At 36.0% G+C, this 6,732-nt stretch overlaps 1 non-coding gene across 1 annotated transcript; it reads left to right on the top strand.

The window, feature by feature from the left end:
- Positions 1–5,514: 5,514 nt before the first annotated feature.
- On the top strand, positions 5,515–5,588 carry Trnai-aau. The gene has a single exon. It is a non-coding gene; the product is annotated as a tRNA-Ile (tRNA).
- The last annotated feature ends 1,144 nt before the right edge of the window (positions 5,589–6,732 follow it).

The following is a 6,732-nucleotide window of genomic DNA, read 5'->3' on the forward strand; positions in this document are numbered from 1 at the left end:
ATGGAGTCGAAACACCTTAACGTCCATATTCCTTAACTCAGCAGCTTCCTCTGCGAGCTCTGTAATAGAAATTAATGCATATTGAACTCTAACACGATGGGTGGACAAAGGTCGTGGATTTTACCAAATTAGTTTGTGCTCTTCATCATTTTGCGATTTTATTATTAGTTGTTGTCAGTTGAACTGCAATCAAAGCCCGATTTTTCTATTAATGTTAGGTAATTAGACTCATTGTGTTCATTAATTACATCGCTTTGCAACTCTAAAAGTCGCGACGCAGTGTCGTTCAATAATTTTTGTAGCACAACTTCAGCGTGCGATTATGAAACTTTTCTGTTTTCATTTAAAATGTTATCATAGTTGGGTAAAAAGTTAATATCAAGTTTATTGTTAACGAAGCTTCCAGTAAGTAGTTACATATGCTTGTTAAATTTGCTTCGGTCATATGTCTTTGCTCGAAAAATCGAGGGATTAGGTCTACTACAAGCCAAACATCGAGTTCTGCTAAATCTGTTATCCTTTGCCGCGTTGTTCTCTCTGATCACTTAACTGATCCAGACTTAATCTAGGACTTCCTCGATCTGGATTCAATGCAGATTATAGTCGACTTGTATTAATAATTTGATTTTTTTTGGATAACTTTTGATTTTATTCTTTTGCTTTTATTCCACATTTTTCCAAATATTTTTATTCTCTTACAACCCGTTGCTGCAGTTATCCCGTTGTTATTATCTGTAGATTTGTTCACCTAACGGTTGTACGTATCACCTAAAACTAAACGAGATAGATATAGGCTTATATATATATGAATGACCAGAGTGACGAGAAAAGTTGAAATCCGGTTGACTGTCTGTCTGTCCATCCGTGCAAACTGTAACTTGAGTAAAACTTGAGATACCTTGCTGAAACTTGGTACGCAGGTTCCTTAGTACAAAAAAATTCGAGTCCGTGGAAGGGCGTAATCGGACAATGCCACGCCCACAAATCGCCATTAACCGAAAACCTATAAAGTGCCATAACTAAGCACTAAATTACGATATAAAGCTGTAATTTGTCACAGTGGATCGCAGAAGAAAGGGGCACCTGTGGATAAAAATTTTTTGAAAAATTATTATTGCGCCCAGCGCAAATATTACAAGAACTCCTACCGATAGTGAAAAAATGGATGAAAGCGGATGATAACACCGCTCACTCCCCATATAACGGTACCGCTCAAAACTACTATAAATCGATTACTATATACTTACATACGTCAGAAAAGTAAAAATTTGCCGCCGCGATGGTATGACAAGGCTTTACAGGGCCGTGGTAAAAATTGGACGATGGGCGTGACGCCGCCAACTTTTTGGTGTAATCCCATATCTCAGGACCCGACTGACCGTTTTCAATAAAATTTTATTATTTTTAATTCATATTCCTATATTCCACGCGGTGAAAATATGCGAAATCGGACAATAACCACGCTTACTTCATATAGCACAATTTTAAATTCCACTTGATTCGTTCAGTTTCCAGTACAGCAATCCAGAAGGAATTAATATAATGGTAGTAAACTTTGCACGAATAATGCCTTTAGTGTATGCCACTTTATGACAAAAAATTGTTCACATCTTACGCAAACTGTTCAAGGTACCGAGTATGTGGACCCCAGTACCTATAGTTGACTTTTGTTCGAAATTATCAGTCAATGTGTGAGATATGCAATAGAAATTCTGATAGAATCCTTCATTAGTAATTCTATGTATCCAAAAAGGGTGGAAACGGGTCAATACTTTCCTGAGCTCCCTTATACTTAATATAATGATTTTCGAACTGTCTGGTGACTTTATGCTGGATATATCGGCGAATAGTTGAGTCTTTTCAATGAAAATAAGTATATCATTGTGCCTTTGTTGAATACAATTGGGCGAAAACTTCACCTAGCCCCCATATGACCATTACCAGGATTTTTGAACATCCGGCTGATTTTGTATAATGACTATGTATAATGTTTTTGGTTTTCTAACGAATCTTATACCGAATATATACGAAGGTTAGTGTATACATGTACATATGTAATGTGTAGGTATATATAAAATTGGTTATATATCGTAAGGCAGTCCGCGTGTATCTTTTGTCTGCCTTCTCTCGCTATTCGTACCACGTAGGAATGAGATAGAGCACAATGTATTTACCGTTAGTTTTTTTGGTTTTTTAAGAGATAGTTTTGATCCATTTCAAACTTATATATTTTTATTTTGGCTTATGAAATCGACCACTGTGCCGCTGTGCAATTTTTAACAGTACACGTCTTAATTAGGAGTTTGGCGTAGGAGAACAAAACCTTCCTGAACGTCAGTCCTGGCTTGACCATTTTTCCTTGGCGTTGTCCTAAGCGACCCACTTTTCATCAACATTAATATAACGCTTCAGTAATGGATCGATTTTATTGCGATTCTGTAAGGATTCGCAGATGGCAGTACGATTTCATGTTAACTCGTGTAACACCCAGGACAAGTTACATGCTCTAAAATATTTAGCCGCACCTTGCAAATGGGACAGTGTTCCGTTAGCAGGACGATCATTTCGGCGAAATGAGCACTACACAAAGATAGCAGTTCAATGGACCTTTAATTCCCCGCTTCCCGCTAACCAAATTGCTGAAATCGCGCGAAGCGCCTAGATCAAGTACCCGAATGCACGATGACAGGGGAACCCCTCCTCGTTCGCATCCTGATGGAATAGATGGATGGAAATGCTCGCCTTTTCTTACAAGTTGATCTGCTTTACAATTTCCGGCATACTCCTAAAGCCTGTATAACAGCTCTGCTATCGGCTAAAAGAAGCCGCACTTCGGATATGTGCATCTGCTGGTACATTGCAACTTCTGCTTGATGAAGAAAGAGACTTATTTTTACTAAACCTTAAATAACTGTTAAGAACTAGCAATCAATGAAAGTATTATGTTACTCCCTTTACACGTATTTTTTAAAACTATACCTAGAGTCGGGAGCGTATCATCGCTGCAACAAGATAGTGGTCCGAGCCAATGCTAGCACCTCGGAACGTACACAGCAAGAGCAGCAAGTCGAACACCCGTACAACTAACTTTCGTATAATAATTTGGACAAAAGCATGGCTTGTGCAATATCTGAACTCTTCGTGCCCCTCTCGAAGCATCCTATAAATGAACATACAAATCATTAAATGAGCGCAGATATTTCAACGTCCCAAATGAGCCGTTTTTCACCGGTCTTTGATGGTCAAACACATCTATGTATGTACATACATATCAACGCGTCCATCCAACATCGGATTAACTACATATTTCACTGTAGCTGTTCGTGCTCCATGCAGGTACAAAAATATGTTTATACGGATATATGGCACAAACGTGTGGTGCATGAATCTGTTGTTGTTGTCGTCTTTTTTCAAACAAGCAAATATTTAACTGCTCTGTATATAACGGTTCGATGAACATGTTAGGGGGATTCTCTTGCTCTTGCAAAACCCTTGCACGGTGCAAGAATTGCAACATTTTCTCTTGGTGCAATGGCACAACAACAAACACACGCAGAAAATTATTTGCTATTTTTTATTAATATATCACTAGATCCTGGGTGCTCTCGTGCCTTTGTATATTTCGGTATAGGATTTTTGCAATCTGCAATATTGCAAGAGCAAGAGAATCCCCCTGTTATGTTTGTACGTGTGAAAGTATATTTCTTTGTGTGGTACAAATACTCAACCACCAGTCTATCCGTTGCTACACACTTTCCATCGTTTTGTTTGTTCTCTATCGCTATTCAGGACGTTTATCAATGCAAGCGGTCAGCCTCAAACATTTGTGCACCACATTGATCTGTCTCTCATTGGCATGTGTAACGCGAGCGCACACATGTACACATCCTCGTTACACCTTTACAGGTTGGAGAGAGCAAACAAATACGAGTATTAAACTGCCTTTATTCGTCGTGTATATACATTTGTAGGTACATGCATGCATATATGTATGTATGTACTACATAGAAACTGTTATACACGTTCAAAATATTTAAATTAAGCCCTTCAACTTGCGATTGAACAGACTTATGTACTGTTCTGGTGTCACCTTGCCATTTTAATTTTAAATGGTTTTTTTGTTTACGTTTGGTGCCAATATTTGGGTGTGAGAATTTATTTTTTTTTAATATAATATTTACATACATAATATTTGAAGAATGTCGTGCCAAAGTCAAGTCAAATTCAACTCAATCGGAGTAAAATGGAATTGCGAAAGTATTGGAAGTGTTTTTGTAATGTATGTTTATATGTATGTATGTGCACATGTAAATTAATAAAAAAAATTCACTAAAAGATTTGTATGAAACGAGAAGCTATAGATATACTTGTATGTATTTTGTATTAAAATACTTATGCAGACAGTTTTATTGATATCATTTGAGTAACTTAAACATTAAAAAGCATATCACAAATTTAATATAAATAAACTTTTTACTTATCGGCTTAAGAATGAACATACACCCAACTCTTTTTTTACACGGTAGATACGTTCCTCAGAAATCCGTGTAAAAAAAACCGTGTAAAAAAGAGGCCTTTCCTATAGTAAAATGGGGGATACGTTCCATGTCATCTCAAAACCGTGTAAAATGAAATAAAGAACTATATTTACTTCGAAAACCCGTATAAAAAATGTCGAAAACTATAAAATTTCAGATATGTCTACAAATTGTATGTTTATATGGCATTTTATTGAGCATTAAAACTTAAAATACATAATTCATACAGGAGAAAAATTGGTAAATTAAGCAAAAACAAAAGAAATCTGTTAATCCAGAATTAAGATCAGAAAGATTAGAATATAAATAAAGAAAAAATATTTACATAGCTACATAATTATTCGTCGCTACTTGATAACAAGCGCAATTGTTTGCGACGAACTGGACTAAAGTCCCTATCATCGCTGGAGATATCCATTTCAGCAATGTAAATATCATGCGAACAAAATGTGTAGGTAACAGTTATCGAATAAGTGGATTTCCCAGCTACTACGAGTACTATGTATGTATGTTCATTTCAGCAATGGTGCTAAGTGTGGTAAACACAAACATAATTACAAGACAGTGATTTTGAAACCCTACTAGATTAAAAGTTTTTTACAAAAAAAAATTTTTTTTTAACCGTGTAACTTCAAATCCGTGTAAAAAAAGAGTTGGGTGTATCTATATATGCTTTCTGTGTTATCTCATAGAAACTATAGTATTTCAAAGCTTCAAATAAATAAGTCTTGCATGTGTTTACTTACAATATATGCATATGTATCTATTTAATATTATATGTAAAGATCTGTATATACATACATACATATGCATCAATATGATTAGTTAAATATGGTATATTGTGATTAGTAAAATAAATTTATAAAATCTTTATATTTATCGCCAGCACATAGACTGCATATTTTTGTCCCGCTTTTTTTCATTTAGTTTTATCAGCTGTTTGTTGCGCTGGCACTTAAGCCAACGGTAAATAACTGGCCCATTAGCTCAGTTGGTTAGAGCGTCGTGCTAATAACGCGAAGGTCGCGGGTTCGATCCCCTCATGGGCCATTACCATTATTTTTTGTTTTAAAATTATTTTCTAAATAATCTATATGTTTTATAAATACTCGTGTAACTGAAGAAATACGTTTTAGAAATTACATAATACAATTTCAATTTCAGGTATCAAATAGTAAGACAGAAAAGGCAGCTTTAAATTTCCTCAAGTTGTTTTAATCGTGCCAAATGCGGCAATGTTGCTTGTTGCGAAGCGAATGGCGCCGAATCGACTCTACACGGGCTTCGTGTATGTACACTCTCAGCTAGGGCTGCTATATTTTCTTTAACTGGACGGGTCTATTCCGTCGAATATTATCCAATAATGAATGCTGAGTCTCAAGCTGGGTGCTGGTGTTGCGAATATTACTCACAGTAAACCGATTATGTTGACCATAAGTTGAGCGAAGCGAGCGAAACACATTCTTTACGAAACGTGAATATTCGCAATAAAGTTGAACGATTTGTGAACGGCGTAAGTCTTCCCATGATGAAATGCCAAACAATACTGAACAAAAATAACATGACAGCTTGACACGACCCACGCGTGAACTGTTAAAAAAAGGCTATTGAGAAAAGTATCTCTACTACTGTGATAACATGTAAGAAATACGCAGTAGGGGTATTCTCTTGCTTTTGCAAAACCCTTGCACGGTGCAAGAATTGCATATATTTCCTCTTAGTGCACCGGCACAGCAACACACACACGCAGAAAATTATTTGCAATGGCTGTAAAATATGTCAGACCAAAACCTATGTATATTTGCGTGCAATGTCACACAAAATATAATTGCAACCCTGTTTTAGCTGTCATTATACATAAAGACATATTACGTCGTTAAATTGTTGAGGAAGGTAAATTTTAAATAGATTTTACAATTGCTATTTAAATTATAAAGATTTGTTAGTTTTTTTGTTAAAAATGTATGCAGAAGGTGCGCCAATTCCCAATAGCTATGCACAATAGTCATTCACAATAAATTGACCGAATCATCCGTTCATATATCACTAGATTCTGCAATGGGTGCTCTTGTATATTTCGGTACAGTATTTTTGCAATCTGCAATCTTGCAAGAGCAAGAGAATACCCCTAGTGAGTTCTTTTTGTAAGAGTTTAGCTTTACCTGGTAGGTTAATAAGTCCTAAAATTAAACAT

Source organism: Bactrocera tryoni, chromosome 4, assembly GCF_016617805.1.
Source record: "Bactrocera tryoni isolate S06 chromosome 4, CSIRO_BtryS06_freeze2, whole genome shotgun sequence".
Classification (NCBI taxonomy): domain Eukaryota; kingdom Metazoa; phylum Arthropoda; class Insecta; order Diptera; family Tephritidae; genus Bactrocera; species Bactrocera tryoni.